The sequence below is a fragment of the Ailuropoda melanoleuca genome, chromosome 6 (genome assembly GCF_002007445.2).
Source record: "Ailuropoda melanoleuca isolate Jingjing chromosome 6, ASM200744v2, whole genome shotgun sequence".
Lineage (NCBI taxonomy): Eukaryota > Metazoa > Chordata > Mammalia > Carnivora > Ursidae > Ailuropoda > Ailuropoda melanoleuca.
The window spans coordinates 46166065-46194022 of NC_048223.1; the positions used below are offsets into that span (position 1 = coordinate 46166065).

The window sequence follows — 27958 nt, forward strand, 5'->3', positions numbered from 1 at the left end:
TTCTGTTTGAAGATTTTCTTTCTTTTTCATTAGTATTTCTCAAAGACTTTATTTCTATTTTTTCAAAAGCACAAGGTTTGGCATTATTTTAATATTGCTTTAATGTTCTTTCACTATTTTCCTTTCCAAGGTACCATACTGAAATTCTTTATTGAATTCTATTTTTATGTGACTTATTTCTGCCAGGAAAATATTCTTGTTAACACTTGGATAGTTTCAGCAAAGTTAATCCCTCTCTTTCTTTCTTTACAATGTTAAAATTTGTAAAACTAAGGTTTTACTTTGAATATTCTACCCTACTGTGAAAAGAAAGGTATTCTAGAATAAAAGAATAATATAAAATGTATGTGTTCTATAATAAATTATATGATAATAAAAGAAAGCTATGGTAACCATTCTAGGATCTATGGTTAATATACCCCATTCCTATCTTACACAATTTATGCAACTTTTTGTATTGCAATTTGCATGTGTCTTCTTTGAGGCAATTATGTATACATTTTGAAATACAGAGTGTGAAATTAAATAAACTAATTTCATTATTATTCCCAGCCTAGTCTTTAAATGGCCTTTTGGCTACTTTGAACACTGGGCTCTGAGAAATTTAGTGTTTGGGTCTTGATATACTTTGTTCTTGAAATGTAGGGTAACCTAGGCATTAGGTCTAGTCTCAGGAATTAACATCTTTTATGTTTGTTTCAGGCCTTTTTAAACAGTTTTTGGGGGAGTGTACATTCTTTTATTTATGTTGTTAAATTGACTTTATGTAACTGTTGACATAGTTATAAAAAAAAGCCTTGTTAATCTTCATGGTCCTCTGCAGTATACAAAAATTAGATGTTGGATACCATATTCCCATGTATTTCTAAATTTTAAATTGTCGGATGGATTTTAGCAAACAAACCTATCCAAGGCATGAATGATTCATTTCATCTTGCATTTTTTAGTTATTAAACCCCAGTGAAGGAGTTGATAATTATTTAAATGGATTGATTACTTCATGCCTAAAATAAGTGTTTTGAAATAGAAAAAAAGGGTAAACCCAGAACTGTGCTTTCAGAGGATGACCAGACTATTGGAAATAAGAGATTATCATAAATATTATAAAAGAAATAAATCAAGAAAAAATACATAAGTGTGTGTATGTATATGTAATCCAGTGCACAAGAATTTGTTCTATTTATACCATACTATAGAAAATGATAGAAAAAACTAATGTGAGTTGGAGTCATCAAAGTAGGGCTTGTTTATGAAAGAATGAATGAGTTTAAATTATGTATAGATTCTCAGTGTTTTAAAATTGTGTCACAGAAACTTCAGGTCTAATCTTAAAAACCAATCATAAACAGTAAGCATATCAGTTTCATTAATCAAAATACAAGTTTAAAAAGTAGGTATATTAAATTTTCAAGTTTTTCGTGTAACTTATTGGTGGAGAAGAAGTTATGCTTTATGTGGCTTTGAGGGAAAGTACTTGTAAGGGGCAGAGGCCAGTCCACCCTCTCCATATCTGTAAGGTCTGGATTACCTGGCCCGGATGCTCTAGAAATAAAAGAGGAATTTAAAGTAATGTATGTAGTGCAGTTTGGCGTTATTTCTGGTGGTTTGGTTGGGTCACTCCATGAGGACAGCAGATTGCTGGGAGGGTGTGCAGTTCCGCGTTTGGAGCCTCTGCTCCCGATGACAACTGAGACGCCGCTTTGTGCACCATCACCAAACATGAGAGACAAGCTCAGTCCTAAAAACACACATGCATAAAACGGGCAGAGAGCATGCAGATCCGAAGGAGGAAGGAATTAGGCTGCTCCTCTCAGTTCCAGATCCTGCTGTTCACTATTGGTGCTCCTCATTCCTCTGTTCAGGAACATGCGTAACTTTCATCCACATATGAATATACACCAGTGCCTTCATACTTTGAAAGGACTTCGTAAACGTTCATCGGGTTATGTTCAGGAAAGATTTCCCAAAGAGCTGCCCCTTGAGCGCAATTTCAAACAAATGAAATTATCCAGAGGCTGATTTCATCATTTATTTAATGTCAGCTATTTGCTGAACATAAGTTTGGAGAATTAAAAAAGTAAAAGAGAAAAGAAAAAAGAAAAAAAATGATAAAGAAAATCTGAGTTTAAATTTGAAGACAGGAAGGAAGTATCTGTTAAACTAATTCTCAGGGCGCCTGGGTGACTCAGTCGGTTAAGCTCTGCCTTCGGCTCAGGTCATGGTTCTAGGGTGCTGAGTTTGAGTCCCACATTGGACTCCCTGTTCAGTGGGGAGTCTGCTTCACCCTCCCTCTGTGATCTTTCTCTCTTTTAAGTAAATAAAATCTTAAAAAAAAATGGGTAGAATACAGTGATCCCAATTTTGAGTAAACACATGTTATGCCCACCAAAGCCATCACTAAAGCATTTCAGTGACACTAGTATTCTTGGATGGTGGTAGTTACCCATCAGAACCAGTGTGAACCAACTAGAAACTGATGAATTGCCTTTCCACTCAGCTCACTGCTTTTTGGTGTGAGTCACTGAAGGCTCGTGACTTTCTAGGATGTTGGAAAGCATTTTCAACAATGCAGAATCCTTGTGCCTGAGTAATATTCTGCTTATCAAGGTTTTAGGGACTAACGGTTGAAAATAGGGGGGAAAAACTCAGCCATAATTTAAAATGTTTATTATAAAGGACGGTGACCGACTTCCATCAATTTGCAAAATGAGTATGGTTGTGAGACAATACCCTATAACTATCATAGTAACTTTAGTTTTAAGAATTAACGTTGCACAGTATTCAGAGATACTGGAATGTAGAGATAAGAGGAGCTTTTGTGAGGCGCGCGTGTCACCCTTGGTGCTAGCAACAGGCTGTTCTTACTCTTTTGAAAAAGAGTAAGAGAAAATGCATTGGATTAAAAAAAAAAGTTTGGTTGTGATCATAAGAAGAGATTTTCTGTTTTACCCCTTCCCTGTAGCTCTATCCCATCTCAAATTTTCAGGAATTGATTCACTAATTAACTCTGTTGGAGTGGTGGCGGTCTGAAGAAATAGGTGGTGAAACAAATGTGACCTTTGTAACAACAAAAAGGAAGGGCTGGTAGATACTCGGGTAATTCTGATAATCATTGTTATACATTGTGTATGTTTTGTATAGGAGAATGACTAAAACTATGGGGTTCCATGTGCCTCACGGAAAAAGTTTTGTTTTCTGTCTAAGTAATGAAATGGATTTTGTTTGCTTTCGGATATTCTACAACAGTTTACTGGTGTGAGTCTACCTGTAATTTAGCAGTCACCTTGTCTCGCTTCAACAGGTCTGGCAGATGGTAGTGAGGATTTCCTTACAAGGTTTACAGTTTCTGGTAAATTTCTTGCCTTGTTTGTTCTTTTTCTGAAATTTTGTGTGTGTGTGTGTGTGCACGCACGTGTGTGTGAACGTACACATACATACCCAGTCATATTCATATAAGGTGCTCCTTTGTATTTTGGGACTAAGTTGAAAATTACATGCAGATTCAGAATTGTACTGACTCCCGATAATTTTTCCTGTTAATATGTATTGATGATGCGCTTAACAAACCTTTCTGAGCACCTACGTGTCACTTTTCCATTTTTTAATAAAAATATATTTGACATGTAGCATTGCATAAATTTAAGGTGTAAAACATGTTAATTTGATAGTTGATGTATTGTTCTGTGATTGCCATTGTAGTGTAGAGGTACCCTAATTAGCACCTGCCACATTATTTAATTATCATTTCTTTTAGTGGTTAGAATAATTAAGTATTAGTCTCTTAGCAAGTTTGATGGTAATCCTACAGTCTTGTCTGTGTTCATTACACTGTGCATTAGATCTCTAGAGCTTATTTACTACTCCTTGCAAGTTTGTCCCCTAAGCAATGTCAGTCCTATTTTCCCACCCCTCATCCTTTGGTAATCACCATTGTGTTGTATTTTCATGAGTTTGGCTTTTTTAGATTACGCATGTAAGTATACCACATATTACTTGCCTTTCTCTTACCTCATTTAGTATAATTGCTCAAGGTCCATCTATGTTGTCTCCAATGGCAAGATGGTCTTCTTTCACATGGCTGGATAATATGTATAATATATGTGTATTACTTGAATATATACCATGCATATGGATAATATATATAACATAATGTATATGCATCACATCTTCTTTATCAGTTCCTCCAATGATGAACATTTAGGTTTTTTCCATATCTTGGCTATTGTGCGTAATGCTGCAATGAACATGGGAGTTCCGCTATGTCTTTGATATGTTGTTTTCATTTCCTTTGGGCATATACGCAGAAATGGAGTTGCTGGGTCATATAGTAGATATGTTTTTAATTTTTTGAGGAACCTTTGTATTGTTTTACATATTGGCTGAACCAATACACATTTCCACCAACAGTGGGAAGTGTCCCCTTTTCTCCACATTCTTGATATACTTGTTCTCTCTTCTTGATTCTAGCCAATCTAACAGGTGTGAGGTGGTATCTCATTGTGGTTTTGATTTGCCTTTCCCTGATGATGAGTGATGTTGAGCATTTGTTCATGTACCTGTTTGCAGTTTGTATGTCTTCTTTGGAGAAATGTCTGCTCAGTTACTCTGCCCCCCCCTTTTTTTCTTATCATGTTGTTTGTTTTTGTTTGTTTTGAGTTGTCTGAATTCTTTATATATTTTGGATATTAACCCCTGTTATATATATTTGGTTTGCAAAAATGTTCTTTCCTTCTGTAGCTTGCCTTTTCATTTTGTTACTTCTTTCTTTTGCTATGAAGAAACTTTTAAGTTTTATGTATTCCATTTGCTGATTTTTGTTTTTGTTCGGCATTTGTGCTTTTAGTATCATCTCCAAAAACTCATGGCCAAATCCAATGTGAAAGAGCTTCTTCCCTACATTTTTTTCTAGTTTTGTGGTTCAGGTGTTATATTTCAATCTTGATACATTTTGGGTTAGTTTCTGTGAGTTCTGTAAGATAGTGGTCCAATTTCTGCATGGAGCACTGGGTGTTATATGCAAATAATGAACCATGGAACACTACATCAGAAACTAAGGATGTACTGTATGGTGACTAACATAATAAAAAATTGTTATTAAAAAAAAGATAGTGGTCCAATTTCTTTGTTCTGCATATGTTTTTTCAGTGTTTTCAGCACCATTTATTAGAGGCTATTCTTTCGCCATTGAGTGTTCTTGGCCCCTTGTGGAATATTAGTTGACAGTATATGTGGAAGTTTAATTCTGAGCTCTGTGGTCTGTTCCCTTGGTCTGTGTGTCTATTCTTTTGCTTGTAGCATATTGTTTTTATTACCATGGCTTGTAGTATAGTCAGGAAGTGTGATCCCTCCAGCTTTGTTCTTTCCCAGCGTTGCTTTGTCTATCCAGGGTCTTTTTTGGTTCTGTACAAATTTTAGATTTTTTTTTTGTTTTTGTTTTTTTTTTTAGTTTCTTTGAAGCAGTTGGAATTTTGATGGGGATTGCATTGGCTCTATAGATGGCTTTGGGTAGTACGGACATTGTAACTATTCTTTCAATCCATGAACACAAGATGTCTTTCCGTTAGTTTGTGTCTTCTTCGGCTTCTTTTGGCAAGGTCTTATACTTTTCAATGTACAGATCTTTTGCTCCCTTGATTAAATTTATTCGTTGGTATTTTATTGTTTTTGAAGCTATTGTAAATAGGATAGTTTTTATTTCATTTTTGGATATTACATCATTAGTATATAGAAATGCAACTGCTCGTCATATACTGATTTTAAATCCTGCAATTTTCCGGAAGTTCCAACAGTTTTTTGGTAGTCTTAGGGATTGTGTATATACAGAATCAAATCATCTACAAGTAATGGCAGTTTTACTTCTTCCTTTCCAATTTGGATGCCTTATTTGTCTTGACTGAATGCTCTAGGTAGGGCTTCCACTACTATATGGAGTGAGAGGGGTGAGAGTGAGCGTCCTTGTCTTTTTCTTGATCTTAAAGGAAAAGCTTTCAAATTCTATGTTGAGTAAAATGTTAGTTATGGATTTATTGTATACGGCCTTTATTATGTTGAGTTGTGTTCTTTCCGAGGGTTGAGGGTTTTATCAGGAAAGGATCCTGCATTTTGTCAAATGCACTTTTATCATCTATTGTGATGATCATGTTATTTTTTAATCTTTCATTCTGTTAATGTGCTATATTACATTTATTGATTTGTGTATATTTGACCCATTCTTGCATCCCAGGGATAAATCCCACTTGGTCATGGTGTATGATCATTATTATGTATTTTAGTGTGTTCTGGAATTTTTTTAATGTGTTCTTGAATTTGGTTTGCCAATATTTTGTTGACAATTTTTGCATCTATATTCATCAGGGATTTGGTCTATAATCTTACTTTCTTGTGTTCTTTTCTGGCTTTGGTTACATGGTAATATTGGCATCATAGAATGAAATTGGAGGTATTCCCTTCCTCTTTAATTTTTTTGGAATAGTTCAAGAACACTTGGTGTTTGTGTTGTTTTTGTTGTTGTTGTTGCATATAATTGTTTATAATAGTCTTTTAAGAGCCTTTGTATTTCTGTAGTATCAGTTGATTTCTAATTTTATTTATTTGAGTCTTCTCTCTTTTTTAATTAGTCTAGCAAAAGGTTTGTTAGTTTTATCTTTTTGAAAAACCAGCTCTTAATTTAATCGATCCTTTCCATTGTTTTTCTGGTCTCTATTTACTTCTGCTGTGATTATTATTATCTTCCTTCTCCTGTCGTTATTATCTTCCTTCTCCTAACTTTGGACTTAATTTGTTCTTCTTTTTCTAGTTCCGTGAGGTACAAAATCAGGTTTTTTTATTTGAGATCTTTCTAAATACTTAATATATGCATTTATCACTATAAACCTTCTTCTCAGAACTGCTTTTGCAGCATCCCATAGAATTTGATATATTTCCATTTTCCTTTGTTTCAAGATAATTTTTTATTTCCCTTTTGATTGTTCCTTTGATCCAGTGGGTATTCAGAAGTGTGTTGCTGAGTTTCCACATATTCGTAGAATTTTCACTTTTTCTCTTATTTAAAAAAAAAAAAAACACAACTTATTTTTTTTAAAATAGGCTCCACAACACCCACATCAAGGGTCGCACACTCCACTGACTGAGCCAGCCACACACTCCTCCTCTTTTCTCTTATTGATTCCTTGTTCATACCATTGTGGTCAGAAAAGAACCTTGGTATAATTTCAGTCTCCTTAAAATTACTGAGATTTGTTTTGTGTCCTATCATAGGATCTATCCTAGAGAATGTTCCATGTGCACTTGAGGAGAATGTGTATTTTGCTGCTGTTGGACGGAATGATGTATATATGTCAGTTAAGCCATTTGGTCTAAGATGTAGTTCAGTTCTGGTGTTGATTTTCTGTCTGGATCATCTGTCCATTGCTGACAGTGGGACACTGATGTTTACTGGTATTTTTGTGTCTGTTTTTCCCCTTCATACCTGTTAGTATTTGCTTACTGTATTTAGGTATCCCAATGGTGAGTGCATATGTATTTCCGATTGTTTTATCTTCTTGATTTATCGAACGCTTTATTATTCTATGACAGCCTTCTTTGTCTCTTGTTACTGTTTCTGACTTGACATCTATTTTCTCTGATATAAGTATGGCTACCTTTGCTTTTCTTAGATTTCTACTTGCGTGGAATATCTTCTTCTATCTCTTCATTTTGAGCCAATGTGTGCTGAGAGTTGAAATGAGTCTCTGTAGGCAACATATACTCTGTTCTTGTTTTTCGTTTGTTTGTTTGGTTGGTTGGTTTTTTAATCCATTGGGTCACTCTGCACCTTTTTTTTTTTTTTTAATGATTTTTTATTATATTATGTTAGTCACCATACAGTACATCCCCGGATTCCGATGTAAAGTTCGATGCTTCATTAGTTGCATATAACACCCAGTGCACCATGCAATACGTGCCCTCCTTACTACCCATCACCGCACTCTGCACCTTTTGATTGGATAATTGAGTCCACTTACTTTAGAGTGATTATTGATACGTAAGGACTTGCAACTGCCAACTTATTGTTTGCTTTCTGGTTATTTTTCATGGTGATTTGCTCAGTGTCCCTACCCCCCCCCCCCCCTTTTTTTTTTTTGATGTTCTGTGAATCTAGTCTAGATTTTTGCTTTGTGGTTACCATGAGGTTTATGTAAAACATCTCGGAGATAAAACAGGTTATTTTATGCTGAAAGGAGCTTCTCTTCATTCCTGTATAAAAGCTCCACCCTTTTACTCCTCCCCTTTTATGTTTTTAATGTCACACTTCACTGATTTAATGCTGTGAATTTGTTAACAAATTATAGTAGCTGTAACTTTTAATACTCTTCCTTTAACCTTTATACTGTAGTTAAGTGGTAACAGTGCTGTTCTAATATGGAGTTACAGTTTTCTAATTCTATAGCAGAGTGGAGTGTGTTTTTGTGTCACTGATTAAAATCTTTTCATTATAGCTCGAAGAACTTCTTTTAGCATTTCTTGCAAATCAAGCCTTGTGGTAGTAAGCTTGCTTTAGCTTTTGTTTATCTGGGAAAGCCTTTTTTTCTCCTTCATATCTGAAGGATAGTTTTGCCAGGCAAAGTATATTTGACTGACGGTCTTCATCTTTCAACACTTTGAATATGTCATTCTACTCTTGCCAAGCCTGCAGAGTTTCTGCTGAGAAATCTGCTGATAGCCTAATAGGGTTCCTTTGCAAGGTTACTTTCCTTTCCCTGGCTGCCTGTAAGATTCTTTATCGTTGATTTTTCACAGTTTTGTTATAATGTGTTCTGGAAAATATGTTTTTGCATTGAGATGATAGGCTGTTGTAGTCATTTTGTGGACTCGTACCAATTTCTTCCCAGGTTTGGGAATTCCCAGCTATTATTTCATTAAGTAGACTGTCCCCTTTTCCCCCTTTTCTTCTTCTAGTATACCAGTTACTCTTATATACGCCTTTTTGACCAAAACTGATAGCTCTTGCTGGGTTTCTTCACTATTTAAAATCTTAATTTTCCCTCCTCATCAAACTGAACTGTTTCTCTATTCCTATCTTCCAAGTCACTTATTCTCCTTTTCATCTGGTCTGCCCGGTTACTGATGCTTCATCCTCCATCCCATTTACTGAATTCTTCAGTTCTAGTATTTGTTTGTTTCTTCCTTATAATTTTAATCTCTTTGGTAAAGAACTACTGTGTTCATTAATTTTGTTCCTGAGTTCACTGAATGACCTTTCTGAGTTTTCTGAATTCTTTATCAGTAAGAGTGCAGTGTTCTGTGCCTTTGAGTTCGGTTGCTGGAGAATTATTTTCTTTTTGTGATGCCATATTTCTTTGATTGTGTATGGTGTTTGAAGACATGCAAGTAAGTCACCTTCCCTGGTTAAGGTTTTGTGTTTACTTTGGATCTTATAATTCCACGGGCTGGCCATTAGAAGCCTTTCTTTTTTATTTTGGAAGGTGGCACTGTAGCTTGTTTGTGGTTTCTCCTGTAACAGCTGGCTCTTGTGGATGTACTTGGCTGGTGGCAGAGTGGGGGGTGTTGTGGGCTTGGCAGCCGGGGCTTTGGGGTGCCACTGCCTGGCGTGGCATTAAGTGGGGCATATCCAGAGGTCCATAGGCGGTCCTGCTGAAGTCCTGAAGCAGACAGCAGAAAGCCTGCTTGGTATTCTCGACTGTCTCCTTCCCTTTGCTCTCTGACCCCGCAGTCACGGGTTCCTCCTCAGAAATCCAGGTGCTGCTGGGAAGAAATGGGTCCCACCTGCTGCAGCCTGGATAGCTGCCTCGAACATCACTCCTCCGACCAGTGACAGGGTGTTGGCCTTTGCCTTGTGGTTTATGTATCTCTAGAACTTAGTTCCCAGTCACTAGGGTGTCACTTACAGGAAATATCTTTGTTAAGTGACTCTTCCACGAAATGATATTTTCTATCAGACATGTCACAATATTTAATTTTTGTTTGAAAACCTAAGTTATAAAGCCGTTTAATGTTGTGTTCTGTTTTTTCTAGCTAGGTATCTTGAGTATCATATTTTTAAAATATATATACATTTACATAAGATCTAAACTATGAAGGCAGGTATTATTTTCTCTTTATAATTTAATTTTCTTTACAGTTATTTTTTAAGGAGTCATTTATTCCAATCGTGAAGACACCTGGATGCTATGGGAAACCCTTCTCACTTTATCTCAGTACTGACTGCTATCCGTAGTCTGTTGTTTTTTACCTGAGTGTCCCGTTTATTTGTAAAGGACTTGAATGGACATGCTGGCTCATTTTAAATTTTGTATTAGCAGAGTTCACATTTAGTGCTGTCACAGAACTCGAGATATTTGCTTCTTGGGATTTGTGAGTTGGACGGTGTTAAAGTTCTGTGACAAGAACAGTGCACTTATTTTGTTTAATGTCAGTTGAAGCCTATCTAATATTTCCTAGATGGTTAAGTATATGAAATTATATGTAATACAAAATATAGAAAAATTAAAAATCTGATGTCTTCCTCCAGGCATCACTGTCTTCACAGAAGGATATATGCTTGGCAGAAATGTGGATGAAGAATCTCCATCCTTGTAACAAATCCTCCAAAGATTTCCAAAAAGTTTCATACTTTAAGTCCTTGGTCCCTCGATTTGCAATTTCTCCAAGCCCCTGTGGCGTTTGTATTAACATTGGACATTCACATCTTTCTTTCAACAACTCTCATTGGTTTTATTCTTCTTACGAACTGTTACTGCTCAGACTTTAATGATGGTTTTTGCTGAACAGCCAATACCTGGGAAAACAAACAGAAGCCTGAACTTGCTAAATCTCTATGTATTTAACCTCTGCTATCCTAAGTATATCTGGCATGCGAACAGCCCTGTGAAGGCAACCAGAGGCGCTTTGAACATTGCATTTGCCTTCATGAAGTGATCTTTCAAAAATCTGCTTGAAATTCATGGACCAAGAGAATGAAGGTCTGAGAGAAGCAAATGAAACTCTTGTGGTTAAATCATAACTAACAATTCAAGTACCCTTTGAACACAGACATCACTGACAATCTATGACAGTGTGTTTTATGATGTGAATTTAAATGAAAGCTTGCCTGCAGCGTTATGGTGTCCCCAATTCTAATGGGCTGTGACCCCTGTGGGTGTGAATTTTTCTGTGTAGGAGTTACCACTGCTGGCCCTTCTCAGCCCCACTCACAGAACAGATGTCTAGTCAACCCTGGCTCTTCCCTGACACCCATAAATATGGCAGATCACCCCTCTTCCCCGCCCCAGTAGCCTGTTCAGCCACTCCTAATTGATAGACCTTGGCATGTAAGAAAAATATTTTTGCTCTGCCTACTAGGATATGCTGAAATCAGCATAACATATTTATGTATGTATGTGTGTTTATGTATGTACACACACACACACATACATACATATACACACATGCTCCAGAAATCTGTGAAGTGGGGCGCTAATTCCCTGGAATAAATCCAGGGGTGTTTGGAAGTAGTGGGATGGGAAACAGGTCTTTGTAAATGGTATGTTTTGTCAGGGAATTTTAGAGTAAAGTAAACTAAGCAAAATTCCAAATATAGGATACATAAGGTAACACAGGACTGTGTGGAGGAGCTGTGAAGGCCCATTGTGGGGCCGCAGGAAGTCTGTGGTGTGTTTGGTGTGACTGGGAGACGTTAGAGGCCATTGGTTTGATAAAGGGCGCTGAATGATGTCCTCCGAAGTTCGAAGGTTAGAGACAAAAGCAAATAGATGTCGAGACTTTGAACTTTTACCTGGTTGTCTTCATATTGAGTTTGTCACCTTCCAGGTTATCTTCTCAGTGAAAATAGCAGATTTTTGTCAGTTCACAATTTTTAAACAGATTATAGTCAATCCATAGGTAATAAACATTCAATGCTGTTAGGCATTAACTGGTTAAATAGTATTGTTACCATTTGTAGACTAAGTAACTGAAGATCAGGTGCTTTCCTAAAGAAAAACAATTCCAGCAACAGCCATGATATTTGGGGCCATCGTGATCCATTTCTTCCCTCGCGTCATCGTTGACACACACAGTGACTCACCGTAATGACCTAGATATGTTATTGGGGAAGACGTAGGGCTACCCCTTTAGTTCTAAAATTTGATGTGCAGTAGAGTCACCTGGTGATGTTTCTTAAAATGTTGATGTCAGTTGTCTCTCTGAAGAATCTGATTCCCAGCCTCTGGTTTAGATTTTGCAAATCAACAAACACCTCCAGTGATTGTGATGCACTGGATTTAGGGACCATTTTGTGAGAAACACTTCAGTCTTTCCCGCTGAGACTTCAGCATTCATTGTATTCAACTTGTGAGGTCGTCCTTGAGACCATGAAACAGTGGACTCACCCATTTAGAACAGGGCTGGGGACCCAGATGAGCTGGAAGTGATATGGATTGAGGGGGCTGTGTTGTGGCAGAGTCTGAAGTGGGAGGAGAGGGCGGCGGAGGGAAGAGCGTTGAGGGCTGAAAGCAAATGTGTGTTCTAGAGGGTTCCAGGCCACAGACAAGACTGTGGAGGACACGTATCCCTCCTTGTCCTGTTCCCATGGAAAATTAACTCAGGAACTGAAAATGTTGATCTATGAAGAGATGAATTGCCTAAGTTTATTATAAATATACATTAATTAATTGTGCCCCAGACCCACAGCTGAGCTCATTTCCTTCTGTCCTGTGGCGTCAGGAGAGGCCATGTGTCTGGACTTCAGCTAAGATGGGCACAGCAGTGTGACCTCAGGCCTGGCTTGTGAAGACCCCGACGCAAGGCCCTGTTTTGTTTCTCCGCTGGCAAACTGGGGAGGACAATGAGGGTGGTGGGGGAGGTGCAGACGACAGTGGAAGGGCCTGGCTCCTGGGGACAGCTGTGAGTCAGGAACAGACTTTTGTATTCAATGAGCCACTGAGGCTTGGAGGTGGTTCTGTTAGAAGCTGACACCTTCTGGGTCCACTTCTGGTTTCCCCAGGTGAAGTTATCGGGAAAACCCCTTAACTTTTGCTGATAATAATTAAATGTTCATTGGCTCAGGTCATGATCCCAGGTCCTGGGATCGAGTCCCACATTGGGCTCCCTGCTTGGCGGAAAGCCTGCTTCTCCCTCTTCCCCTTGCTTGTGTTCCCTCTCTCGCTCTCTCTCTCTCTGTCAAATAAATAAAATCATAAAAAATAATTAAACGTTCGCTAGACTAGAAAAGCAGCTTCTTGGAGGATCATCATGTGAAGTAAATACAAGTTTGCAGGCAGCAAGTGGAATGCTCGTCAAAGACAGGCCGTAATTTGATGAGTGAGCATCCTTGCTCACACTAAGGGTGCAGGTGTGTTACCACAGGCTTCACTCACTATCCCACAGTCTCTCTCTTGCTTGTGCCGAAACCTCAGGACGTGCCTGATCGGAAGAAACAATTGCTGAACTGTCCAGAGCAGAAAACATGCAAGTCCTACGATCACCCTGTGTTTTAGGAAAGCTGAGCAGTTTGAATCATTTTGCCTTCCCCTTGGAAAGGAGCCCAAGGTTTATAAATCCTCCTAACGTGAGTTTTACAGTGACCGATGAGTCCTCCCTGAGCTGGTCCTGTTCGAACACCAGGCAGGAGGTTTGTGATCTGCTGGGCCTTCAGCCAGTGAGCGGGAGACTGCTGAGCGTCATTCTGAGCTGGAAACACTTTCTGCTTCTGGCCTTACATTTGCTTGTTGGCTTGGTTGCTGCGTGTCCTTGGCTGTGATATGGTCACGCACGCTTGTGTGAGGCTTTGTGCCCCTTTGCTCTGCCATCGCCTGTGCTGCTTTCTCTCTTGCTACCAGCCCCAAGACTCTGAGAGGCTGGGGCATCGCCATCAGGGATGGTTCTCAGAAGTTGTTCTGAGCGGTACCTGCAGCATCCAAATCCATGTTGCTGTTCTGGAGTCAAGTGCTCTTGAAGAGTTCAAGCTTCAATGGGAAGCTTTTTTTTTTTTTTCCTTTTAAAGCTGCAATGATTTCCTTTTATTTGCTTTATAATGTTCAGAAGCCACATGCCATATTTTAATATTTAGTTTGTAATTACTTCCCCTGGCCCCTCTGTGCCCTCAGCCCACCCGCAGTCAAACACGCACACACGGGGCTGAGAGCTGGTTAGAGAGATGAGAATTTGGGGGTGGCTGTTTTTCCTCATTTCTTTTCCTGAACTCATTGGTCTTGAAGACTGTTTACCTGTGAACAACATCTTCTAATACTGTCTTTTTAAAAAAGTTAATCTCCAACAATTTCATCTTTTTCTTAAAAATATAATTAATAAAAGTGATAATGTAGCTTTTCAACATTATGGTTTTTTGGTTGTTTTTTTTTTTTAAAGATTTTATGTATTTATTAGAGAGACAGTGAGAGAGGGAACACAAGCAGGGAGAGTGGCTGAGGGAAAAGAAGGCTTCCCGCTGAGCAGGGAGCCTGATGCAGGGCTCGATCCCAGGATCCTGGGATCATGACCTGAGCCGAAGGCAGATGCTTAATGACTGAGCCACCCAGGTGCCCCACATTATGGTGTTTTAATCTAATCTGAGTATTTCAATATAACTGAGTTGCCATAGCAACCTGTTAGATGTGCAAATGCAAGAAAACTTCAAACAAGAAATGTTTTGATCGTGTCTGTTCCTAATTGATACTCTCTCATTTCCAGGATTTCCATTGGATGTTTTTATAACATTTAGTGGAATACATATTTATTAGCAGTTAGAAGTTGTTTTGTAGACAGTAAAACTATTACAACTTTATAATATTTATCTTAAAAATATGAAATATATGTGCAGTGCTTCGATAGACTGAAAAGTTGTGCTTACACAGCTATCTTTGCCATTTCTCAGAGCAGAGAACCAAAATTTGCTCCTCTGTGTTTCCGCACCCTGAGCATGGGTCCCACCTGGCACTCACCATGTTTTATGGATAGTGCTAACGTTGCTAATTTTGTGCTAACACTTTCTCTTCCTTGTGTATCATTACTACAAAATTCAGTGCCTATTGCATGGTAGGTATCCAAGACTTGTGTCTTTGCTTGTTCTTTTTGTAACTTTGGAACCTTATGTCTCAGGGACTTGGACTTGGTTCAAGCCAGGCACTATGTCAAGATACATGAATGAAGTGGGGCAGATGGAGCCTTCAAGGAAATCTCCAAATGAATGAGGGAGGCTTGTTTACGCTACAGTGTAACACTTTGAAATATATAGATGTTGCAATTTTTTGTTGGTGGTGGAAAAACCTACATAACAAAATTTACCATTTGTCTATTTATAAGTGTACAATTCAGTGACATTAAGTACATTCATGCTGTTGTACAACCATCACCGCCATCTACCTCCAGGACGTATCCATGTTCCCAGGCTGTAACTCCTTCCCCATGAACCAGTAACCCACTCTAGGTACCTCATATACATAGAATCATGCAATACCTGTTCCTTTGTGACTGGCTTACTCTTCGCCCAGTATTTTCAATGTCAAATTTTCTTTATCAAGGCTGAATAAGATTATGTATGAATATAGCACATTTTGTCTCTCTGTTCATCTGTCAGTGGATGCTTAGGTTGCTTCGCCTTTTGGCTCTTGTGAACAGTGTTGCTGTGAACATGTGTATACAGATATCCATAGCAGTGTCTGCTTTCATTTATTTTGAAATTCCAGGTCTGGAATTGCTGGATAGTATTAGGTAAACCTATGTTTGCTTTTCGGAGAAACCACCATACTGTTTTCTGCAGTGGCTGCACCATTTTACATTCCCACCAGCTGTGCACAGAGGTTCCCGTTATTCCACGTCCTCACCAAAACTCATTATTTTCTAGTTTTTTTTTGTTGTTGTTTGTTTTTGGCAATAGGCACCCTAGTGGGTATGAAGTGGTATCTCATTGTGGTTTTGATTTGCATTTCCCTATCAATTATCAGTTACCAGTGTTGAGCATCTTTTCATACACTAGTTGGTCATTTCTTTAGAGTAATGTCTGTTTCAGTCCTTTGTTTCTTAATCAGGTTGTTTGGTTTTTTTTGTTGAATTATAGGAGCTCTCTCTCTATTCTTGATGTTAATCCCTTATTAGATATATGATACACAGGGATTTTCTCCCATTCTATGGGTTATCTTTTTACTCTTGATTATGTCCTTGATACAGAAATATTTTTAATTTTGTTAAATGCAGCTTAACTATTTTTTTTTCTTTTGTTGCCTTGCTTTTGGTGTCATATCCAAGAAATCATTACCAAATCAGATGTAGTAAGCTCTTGTCCTATGTATTCTTCTAAAAATTTCGTAGTTTTAGTTCTTTAGGTAAAGCCTTCAATTCATTTTGAGTCATCTTGTATGTGGTACATACTAAGAGTCTAACTTCATTCTTTTTTGCATGGAGGTAAATAGTTTTCCAACACCATTTGTTGAAAAGAGTCTTTTAGCCCTTGAATGGTCATGGCACCATTGTTGAATATTTTGCAATATTCATGTGGGGGGTTTATTTTTTTGTAACATTGCTAAATTTGTTTATTAGTGCTAATAGATTTGTGTGTGTGTGGTATCTTTAGGGTTTTCTGCATATGAGGATATATGTGGGGGTTTATTTTTTTGTAACATTGCTAAATTTGTTTATTAGTGCTAATAGATTTGTGTGTGTGTGGAATCTTTAGGGTTTTCTGCATATGAGGATATATCAACTGTGAACAAAGATAATTTTACTTCTTCCTTTTTTTATTTGGAAACCTTTTATTTCTTTTTCTTGTCTAATTGCTCTGGCTAGGACTGACATTACTGTGTTCAGTAAGAGTGGAACGAGTGGGGATCCTTGCCTTGTTCCTGATCTTAGAGGAAAAGCTTTCATGTTTTTACATTTGAATATGATGGTTGCTTGTGTTTTTCATATGTGACCTTTATTATGTTAGGAGGTTCTTTTCTATTCCTAGTTTGTTGAGTGCTTTTATCATGAAGGATTGTTTTATTCTGTCAGAAGCTTTTTCTACATCAATTGAGATTATCGTGGGGTTTTTGCTTTCATTCTGTTAATGTGGTGTATGTCATTGTTTGATTTTCATATGTTAAACCATTTTTGCATTCAAGGAATAAATCCTGCTTGGTTTGTGAATAGTTCTCTTAATCTTGAATTTTGGTTTGATGGTATTTTGTTGAACATTCTTGTATCAGTGTTCATGAGAAATAATTGGTCTGTCATTTCGTTGTTGTTAGTTTTCTTTGTCTGCCTTTGATAACAGGGTAATGCTAGCGGCATAGAATGAGTTAGTTCAGGCTGCTATAACAAAAATACCGTAAACTGGTGGCTTGTAAACAACGGAAATTAATTTCTTACAGTTTTTGAGACTGGAAAATCTAAAATCAAGGTGCCAGAACACTCAGTGTCTGGCAAGGGCCCTCTTTATGGTTCATAACCAGCACCTTCTCATTATGTCCTCACATCATGGAAGGATGAGGGAGCTCTGTGGTTCTCCTTTATAAAGGGACTGATCCCATTCACAGCGTCTCCACCATCGTGACCTAATCACCTTTCAAAGACCCCAGCTTTTAATACCATCACCTTGGAGGTTAGGATTTCTACATGTGAATTTTGGGGGGACACAATCTATAGCAGAAGTGTTTCCTCTTCAATTTTTTTGGAAGAAGTTGAAAAGGATTGGCTTAATTCTTTTTTAACTGTTTGGTAGAATTCATTGAAGACACCATCTGATCCTGGGCTTTTCTTTGTTGGGAGGTTTTGATTACTGATTCAATCAATCTGTTAATTATAGATTTATTCAGATTTATTTCTTCATGATTCAGTCTTGGTTGTGTGTGTATGTTAATGTTTCAGTGAGGGAATTAGGACCTGGAATTCCTTAGTGTACCATCTTGCTGGCATCACTCTCTGTTGTATTATTTTTATGTTGTGTTACCGTCCTAAAAACCATTGGCAGTAGTACAAAATGGTTCATGCAATAAGAACTTCCTTTTCTTGTTTTCTAGCAAGTGTTTTCTCTCACTTTTGCATGATTGCACTACTAAATCAGCGATTAGTGGATATTACTGATCTTGCCATGATTAAAGTCTGTATTTTACACTGATGGCACGTGTCTTAGTGCAGAGAGTGGTGACCCTGCTTTTGAGAAGCATGGATTCATGTTCCAAACATGAAACATGATGATAAACAACACTCGTATTTTTGTGACTCAGTTGTCTTATCTGTAAAATGAGAACGTTAAAGTAAATGATGTTTAAAGACTCTTTTATATCTAATTCTCTATGTTTCTATAATGTAGATAGTAATTTAAATTTTGAAACTATGTAAGTGAGCATAAGAATATTTTTTATGTGTACCCCTCCAGACTACACCTACCTGAAGCACTTTGGATTAGGTCAACAGGTAGCCCTTATGAAAATAGTGATGAGGGCACTGGGATAAATTATTGGGACCTAAGAAAACAGAATCAGACTCTCAAATCAACATGCGCCTGCCCCAGCCTTTCAGAGAGCATTGTAGGTTGTCTGTGAGCTTTACCCTGAGGGTGAAACAGAACACATCGCTGGACATTTTCCTGGAGGAAATGTTCATTGTCGGCAGGGAGGATCTTTGGAGAATAACCATGTATGATACACCTCAATTACCCTTTGATTTTGTCCTAGGAGAATATGGTTCAAGTTCTTTAATAAAATGAGTTTTAAGAATATGACAGGAAAAAAAAAAATGTGACAGGAAAAGCCCACCCTTGATGTAATATAAGAAAATGCAGAAGGAAAAAAAAAAAACAGTAACCTCTTCCATGTCAATAGAAAAAGAAACTAGGAGGGCACCTGGGTGTCTCAGTTGGTTAAGCATCCGCCTTCGGCTCAGGTCATAATCCCAGGGTCCTGAGATCAAGTCCTGCATCGGGCTCCCTGCTCAGTGGGGAGTCTGCTTCTCCCTCTCCATCTGCCCTTTCTCCTGCTCATGGTCTCTCTCTCACTCTAGCTTGCTCTCTCTCAAATAAATAAAGTCTTTAAAAAAAAAAAGGAAACTGGGTTCATAAAGATGGAAGAAACTATATGGTATTTGCACACAAGGTCCATCCGGAAGACTCTCACAAACTGACCATTCAAATATGAGAGAAAATAAGATTGCTTTAATATTGCTTATTGCCCAAAAAACTATTGCTGGCTATTTTAGGACTTGAGGCCTGTGTGTTTAACATTGCTATGAAGAAAATTTGTGTACGCCAAAGGAGATTCTTCCTTATTTTCAGAAATTGTAGCATGGAAAATACAACAAAATATATTTGAGGAGGTTTCTAAAAGCAAATAAAATTCTATAAACACTCAGTTTACTTTAGATGTTAAAATATAATAATCATGAATAATAGCCACAAATATTTCTTCTGGGCAATTTGCTTTTCTGTTTGCTTATAAATTACACATACCTAAAGACGGTTACACTTTATAAATGTGTGATGTGCGTTGCTATTTATATGGTGTTTCTTCATGCTATTAATAAAATGTGCAGTGCCACTGTCTTCCATTATTTTCAGATATTTCTTTAGTTCACATTTTCACACTTATGATACTGCTAATTTATGTCATTTTTTTCTGCTCATGAATGTCAATAATGACAGAAAAGAGAACTGAAGAATAATGAAAATAGTGAAGAGTCCATCAAAGTGTGAATAAAATGGCCCCAAAATAGGTGAAAGTTCATGAATTTTGCAAAAGTGTCATAAAAGTGAAGTTCACTGATGTGAATTAAAAACTGGCAAATTTGGTCAAGATACTTGGTCCTAACATCTGTATAAGTGGGATTCAGGCAAAATATAAAAGAGCCAAGTATGGAGGAAAGTGGCAATATCTTTCTGGCTCTGTCCTTCAACCAGGCAGGACTCACTCAAGCCCCTGTGGGAAGTCACTGATGAAAATGCTTCAGGGTGAGGATTCCGGGAAGAAGGCAGAAGAGGAAGTGCCAGGAATCAGTCTCCCCACTCAGGCAAAAGTCACTCTGGTAGAATCTGTCTAATGTAACCATTTTGGAACTTTGGAGACCTTACAGCTTTCGGGGGGATGGCTTCGATGGTAAATTGTGGTTAATTGCAGTCAATTTCATCTCTGGGCCCGGGCCCCAGCCCCAGGGCAGACAGCCATGCACATGTTCCTGGAGCACATTGGACACAGCTTGCCGGAGGCCAGGGTGAGCAATAAGGACCCGTCCTCCCAGTATCAATCCTCTGTGTTCTGATCACTGATTGCTGCCTTAAACTATATCCTGGATGTCTGAAATACGACCCAGTGGCCCTGTTCGAGGCTTATTCATAAGTGACAGAGTCTGGGACCCTGGGCAGCACTGTTGAAGCCTATACTATGCATTGGCCTCATCTTGCTGCTTTAAGTTCTGTTGAGAGTAACCTTAATTATATTCTGTACAAGACAAACATAGTTAGCCCCAGTCTCTGTTGGTCAGATTTATCAGAATGGCAGGTAGAGTGGTATGCTCATGTGAATATTCAAGTTCAGCCAAGAAAGTGTAGGGTCAGATACTGGGGAAGGCAAACTGCCATAGGCCCTGAACATTCCTGAACATTATTGCCGGGCAGGCCAAGAACCCAAAGCCCTGACCACTCTTTGCTTGGGCCACGTCTCAGTGTTGTATGTGCAGCAGGCAACCCTGAGGAATGAAGTAGCAGCTCCCTCTAGGAGGAGACATAACCAAATTATTCCAGCCTATTCTCTTTTGCATTCTACATCTCGCATTTTTTTAAATAATGAGGTTATCTAATGTAATAAGCACAAATCATTCGTTGCGGTCTTGGAAGGTAAGTGTGGGTGGGGGGGGAGGTGCAGGCAGGTGTCCAGGGAGGAGGCTAAAAGACATATAAAGGGTGCTGATATCCTTTACTTGTGGACTAGGGACTTCTTTGTTTTTTGGGTCTCCTAGAGTTTGAGGTGAATGTTTTTCCCTTTCACACCCTTAGCATCAATGATTGTAGTGACGAGCCTGGTTTCAACTATGTAATCCTGTTTGCATATCTTAAGTGGGAAATAAGGCATAAAGTTACCTATTGCACTTGCAAGATATTGAATACATTGCATTCATTCAGTAAGTCATCATGAGTGAATGAAAGTGTTGGGAGTTATAGGAATGTGCAAAAATATAATAGCATCTTTCCTCTCTGCCTCATTCGTTTTTTTGCTGTGTTAAAAGTTCCAGAGCTGTTCCTCTCCACGCTCCTGCTTCTGCACTTTCCAGGCTCAAATCTGGTTGCACTTTTTATCAGTTTACACCCCATTGTACTCAGGCTACCAGTCACACTGCAGAAACCATTGCCCATAGCACAACTTTTATTACTATGGCAAGAGAACAAAGATTGATATATCCTCAAACTTTGTGTAAACTATAGAACATGTAGATAGATAACTTATTCATGCAATATGACTTTTTAACTCTCAAAATACTAATATAAAAAATATGTAAAAAAGGACAGTTAAGCTAGTCCTAATTAGCACTGTCTGAAGACCAGTGGCATCCCTAGAGAAATTAGAAAGTGTATTCTGGGTTCCCACCCCAGATTTACTGAATCAAATTTTTTGAGTGAAGGCCATGAATCTGTGTTTTAATAAATATCCCAGATAATGTTCATGCAAAATAAAATGTGTGAGCCAGTAGCTCAATTTTTCTTATTTTTTCCTATAACGAAATAATAGGTAAGACTTTTCTGGACTATTTTAAAAGAGTTAAGAAACAGTTCCCAAGTAGTTTAGTATTGAGTTACTGGTACAGATGAGGAATTAATTTTATAATAGAGCAGACTGACAGGAGTTGTTGTGAGGGTTCAGTAATCTGTGTGTGTCACTCAGGTGTGACATCCTGTGAGTGTCATTGTCATCATCATGGTATTCTAACATGCTCACTTGTATGTTTTAATATCTTTACTTACAATCAGTATGAGTCTTAACCAGTGCAATTAGAAATGTTACATCTTGATTAATTAATAGCTGTCCTCTTTCTTGATTGCCTTAGAGTAAAAACAAAACAAAACAAAACTGCATTTTTGCATATGTGTGCCATGTCATTCATTCCTTTGTTTTCACGTTCCTGTCTCTGTTGTCCGTGGAACACAGCAAAACTGATTTGTTCAGGTCTTTGCTCTGTCATTAACTTATTGTCCTGCCTTACCCAGGTCCCTGAAGCTCTGTCAGTGTCAGTCTCTTCATTCACAAACGAGGTGGTCAGAACTGTACTCTTCTTCATTTGTGTGCTGGGGAAGCCAGTTGTCTCTCCAACCCTAAAATTCTGTGGACTTGATGAAATATTATTTGAAATAAGACCAATTCATGGTGATGGATATAGACATTTAAGGTTGCAAGATGAGTGGGACAGGAATCTCATGAAGAAATGATTTTGCTTGATAAGGAACTTTTTGGCCTGGACGGAAAGAATGAAAGAAAGAGGAGATAATATAATGACCCTGGCAGAAATAATGAAGATCTAGTCTCTTTATCGACAGTGGAGATACTTTTGGGATCATGTGTCCAGTAGAGGGTGGGCCGCAGGGGGAGTAATTCCTGTGCAGCCTGTGGGTTTCTCAAAAGAGAACAGAGATCGCCGTCTTGATAACTAAAGATTTCGGGGACTGAGAATAAACAGTGGCTCAGCTGGAGGGCACAGAAGGGGGTTTGGGCCCCTCACAGATTTCAGAGTTGCCCAAGAGTCTCCACAAAACTGGGAGATTTAATAGAGGATGGGTGTACTTACAGCTCTAATGCACCTGCTTGCAAGCAGGAATAAAGCCCCAGTGCTGTGTTCTTCATTGTGTTTCCTAATGTGCTTTGCAGTAAAACATGTTTGTCTCGTATTTCAAATATTCCCTGAAGTACTAGAGGTAAAACCAGGTTTCCTCAGAGAACTTCATAGCATCCTTGTCTTTGCTTCAAGTCCCCCAAAGGAGACCTGTGATAAAGATCTGAGCACAAGGAGTTTGTTCAGGTGGTTCTAGGAAGTTTTGGCCTTGAGTGTGAAATACTTAGAAAGGGAAAGGAGGGAAGTCAATACCAGGGTTTAACGAGCACATTACTGTTGGAGATGATCGGGACACCACCACTGTGATCTCTGGGTGATGGTTGAAAACATGTTTAGAGTTGTCCTAAGTGACAGGAGAGCCAGGATAGATAGGCATTTTTCAGTTGTCCTGTGTTAGGTTGTTCAGAGGATGAACTTCCTGGTGCTTCCCCTCTGCGCTTGCACAGGCAGAGTACATGCTCCCAGCTAGAGGCAGCTGACGGAGTCAGGCACAGGACAATTTAGTGTGAGGACACGAATGAGAACATGATTTCTTTTACGGCCCCTGCTTGTGCTCCTCAGACCCATTTGTGTGTCACATTCTGTTCCTCACGTCCTATCTTTGCTTTAGCAAGATCATGGCCCATCAGTATCCTAAGGCCTATTAGATTTTCAGTGATCCTATTTATTTTGAAATAGTAATTGTAAAATCACATGCACTTTTAAGAAATAACACAGAGATCCCATATTTCACTCATTTTTCCCCAACTGCAGTTAGCTTAGACTATATTGTTAATAATCATTTTTCCCCTTTTATACCACAGGTTCCAGATTTACCTCAACCAGCATCAATACATCTGATCATCTTGGTTGCTTGCTCAGCAAAGTAATCAAGATATGTCACCTTAAAGTATATGAACATCTGGGGTCCTTCAGACCATGATTTCTGCAGTTGCCCACTGAAGGTCATCACCAAGGATGGATGTCCTGAGGGGTACCCCCGTCAGTCTCCTGAACTCAAGATACACACATCTTTGTCCTTGCTTATACCACAGTCCCATCTCCTGACGTTAAGGGTTAGTTGCTTCCAGTAGTATAGTATTTTATCTCCTGGCCACCTACAGATCTACTGGCAAGAGGAACCTCATATAACTACGTAGTTGTCATAGCTTTGTTTATCAAAACTCAAGTCTCTTCTAGGAGGAATGTCCCCCACCCAGCCTTCCTCTAAGACAGAACCTGATTGCATAGACTCCAATGTTAGAGGAACTGGAAGTATAGATTATGCGCTGGGTCACTGAGAAAGATTGTGAGATAGGCCACCCTTAACGACCACCCTTTGGTTTTTTGACCCATGTATTTCTGCTCCAGAGACACAGGATCGCTGGTGCACAGGACTCTGACCCCATAGGTGTCTTTTCCAAGCTGGCTGTCTCATCTTAGCTATACCGTAATGAAGCCCTTCCAACCTTCCAATATTCCGCTGGGAAAGAAGCTTGTGGGTGATAGAGTATGTGTTAGAACCAGGCCATCCTGTTATGAGCGGTCTGGGGTTCTCAGAAGCATCCACTTGAATGTCCCTTGCCAGATCTCGACATCTCAGTCCTCTGTAGCACGGGCGACTTACTGCAGCCGGGAGTTCAGCCTTGTTGTAACACCTCACTCTAGCAATAAAGTCCTTGTCTTCGTTTTTAATATGTTCTACTCTTTGGCTGTAGGAAGAGGAAGTGAAGTGCTTTCAAGCTTACCAAGGAGGACTTCTGTCCTGCACTGAGTTAAAAGACTGGCCCGAGCCTGTTTTTTTGTTTTGTTTTTTGTTGGTTTAAGAGCTTTGGCTTACAGTTACTGTTGGCTTAAAATCTGATAGGCCTTAGGATACTGTGAAGGCAAATGCGGCTCCTTGTACCAGACCTCATCCCAGTTCATTAGAGCTGAGTCTTAGAACTTTGTTGCTCCAGTAGATTATAGGTTAACACCAGGCAGCCTCCCATTGGCAATGGCAACCTTGTTAACATTTTTTGAGAGATCTCATAACCCCATCCTAAAAATCTGATTTCTAAGGCCACATGTAGTACCAGTGGTCTTTGTTTGGGTCTCACCAAAAAAGACCCTGATACATAAATTTGAGTGCAAGTAATTTATTTTGGCAGTGATTCCAAGCAGCACTGTAATGAAGTGAGTCGTTTGGGTAGGGAAAGGAAGGGATCAAGTACAGATATGCTAGTGACTGTGCTCCTTTCACGGGTGACTGATTCACACAGTTTCTCGGCACTCAGCGAGCTGGTGTATCTGAAGAACGAGAAACAGGATCATCCTCAGTTGAGAATTGCTCCCATCAGTGTCATCATCTTGGCAATTTGCACATGTGCCCAGAAAACGTCCTTGGGCAAGGAGAGTCCTCATTCATCACGGGAAGAACCGCCGTTTCTACAGTAAGAAATAATTGATATGTATAGAAAAGTTATGAGTACAGGGGTGCCTGGGTGGCTCAGTTGGTTAGGCTTCCAATCTTGGTTCCGGCTCATGTTGTGATCTCAGGGTCGTGACATTGAGCTCTTCATTGGGCTCTGAACTCAGCGTGGAGTCTACTTGAGTTTCTCTCTACCTCTCCCCCTCCCACTCATGCTCACTCTCTCTCAAATAAATAAATAAATGTAAGAAAAATGGGAAAAGAGTACATATGGACATGAGATCCTTAGTATCTATTATACCACTCTTTAAACAAATTAATACATAATTTCCTGGATGAGAAGTTATTTATTTTAAATATAACAAAAAGAAGAAAGTTACATGCTTTACTTTACTCTTTATGCACTCAAGTGTATTAACCATCACTATACTTATGAGGTGAGCTAAAATTTCTAGCATCACAAAAGAAAGCAGTAATCCTAGGATCACTGAGAATACATGGCTGAATAGAGCTTTTCACCAAAATTTGTCTGATTTGTCTGCACCCATTCACCAAATAGTCCTAGGTGGGAGCCAGGTCAGACCATTTTCATTATGTGATATTAAATTGCATAACTAATGATTATTCTCTTGTTCGATAACGCCAAACACCATATAAAACTAAGGAAAAATAATTGTTTTCTATCCAGTTTTATAAATGGGAAATCTCAACTTAATCTCAGTCATTTAGTCTCAGCTAGTGACTAATACAGCAAAGACTCAGAGTTCTGTGCAATTACCCACTGAAGTCACAGGTTTACCCTGGATTAAATGACCTCAGAAACTATCAAATGTGTGTATTTACTACAAGCTCTCAGAGAGAGTATTAAAGTATACAGAATATGCTGAGTGAAACAATCTTGCTATACATGGTTTCTAATTTTGGAAGCAAAACATCACCATTATCATCAGTTCCCACCACTACCACCACCGTCACCAGCACTGACATCACCACCACCACCGCCACCTCCACTGCCATTGTCACTGCTGCCATCACCACCTCCACCGCCATCACCAGCACGACCACCATCACCAGTACCGTTTTGGAAGAGTGCGCCCGTCGTGGTGAGAATGGTGAAGACGCTGCATCTTAGCACTCAGACTTTGGGCTCTTCCTACCTGGATTTCTTATCTCTGTATTTCACCTTTTCAAACATGGCGGCATTTCTGTTTCCAGGTCTACTGGAAAAATATACATGTTTATAGTTTGGACTGGTGATTCGTTTCATTGAGTTCCCTTTGTTTTTTTATTTGCTGAAGTACATATAAATAACAGCAATAAGGGTATTCGTTCTTGTAGCACATTAAGTGCTTACTATAAGTGTGATGCTCTGTTCTCATCATGTGGGATACAGTGGTGAAATCAAAGTTCCTGACTTTAGTGACTTATAATTTAGTGACTTTATAATTGCTCGGGAGACTTAGCAAACATTCAGGAAAAATTGATTATAACATCATATCATACTCTGACGAGAAAACATGATGCGGAAGTTAAAGGGATATAATGAAAACTTTTATGTTAGATAGGTGGGCCATCCTGATAGGGTGACATTCGAGCAGAGACAGGAACAAAATGTGGCAGAAATTCATGTCAATGACTGAGGGAAGCAGGGTCCTGGCAGGAGGATGTAGTAGAGCAGAGGCCCTGAGACAGGACAGTGTGTTGTGTCTTTGTGAGAGAGTTTGATGCCCCGGATGGTTAGAGCAGAGAGGACGGAAGTGAAGAACGTCTGAAGAGAAGCTCAGGGCCAGACAAGAGGGGCATTTGTAGCCCATGGTGAAGAGTTATGTATATTTTGAGTGAGTTAGGAAGCTGGTAAGAATTTCAAGCAAGGGAATCTTATGATCTGTCTCATACCTTAAAAGAGCACAGGGCTACTATATGGAGAATCAAATTTAGATAAAATGTAGGAAGGCAAAAGGTGATGGAGCTTGGATTGTGTAGTACCATGGGAGGTGGTGATAAATTGTCAGGTCATGGATGGATTTTGAGATTATGGCTGGTGGGATGCATTTGTCCTGGGTTCCTGACATGTACATGGTCATATTAAGAGGACCTGCTCTGGCCCTGCTTTATCTGATAGAATTTAACCAGGTTCTCGATATTCCTTAAATACTTCTAATGATACCATGTGGCATATCCAAAGGAATAAATATGAGATGAAAAAGCTGTCTTGAAACCACATAGAGACTTTCTCAAAATTGAGAATGCTGTTACTGGAGAGGGAGGATGGAGTTGCCCTGGCCCGGGACAACCTCAGACTGCCCACCACGCCTGCCTTTCAGTGCTTGTTAGTGATTCTCTTGTCCTGCTTGCTGACAGTGGAATTTAATGGCCTGTGAGCAAGTGTATCTGCTTTACCTTGACGTTCAAGACTTGATAGAGAAAGGGGTGCAACCACACAGGCATGGAGGTAGGGCTGTGCTGGGGAGGAGCTGCTGCACTTCCAGATGGCGGTTAGCTCCCCCATCTGTACTTCCCAGCGTGGATGCAGCCGCTCTCACTGACACATCACATGCTTCCGGAAATCTCTCCCTGATACTGAGCTTTCCAGTGTTCAGGATCAGAGAATCCTGGAATTTAAGTGCCAGGGAGTGTCTTAGAGATGATTTTATCTGATAGAGAAGAAAACTTAAGGTGTAAATGTCAAAAATAATTCGCTGTCACCACACAGTCGAATAGAGGCAGAGCTGGGACCAGCTTACACCTTCAGTGGCTTTTCCTTTAAGAGTCTGTCTGATTATGTGAAGATTTAGTCCTGCAGGA

At 39.1% G+C, this 27958-nt stretch overlaps 1 protein-coding gene across 5 annotated transcripts in view; it reads left to right on the top strand.

Annotated features, from left to right (window-relative positions):
- The window catches only part of ZWINT (ZW10 interacting kinetochore protein), a 34727-nt gene extending 8324 nt beyond the window's left edge, over window positions 1-26403 (top strand). For 2 of the 5 annotated variants that reach the window (XM_011231443.3, XM_034662366.1), the window contains exon 9: window positions 23568-26403. The gene's annotated coding sequence lies outside the window, so the exon portion shown is untranslated. Of the gene's footprint in view, window positions 1-10510; window positions 18836-22144; window positions 23491-23567 lie in introns of those variants that run through there. The other 3 variants (XR_004626063.1, XM_034662365.1, XM_034662364.1) reach the window with 3 other exon arrangements.
- Window positions 26404-27958: the final 1555 nt, after the last annotated feature.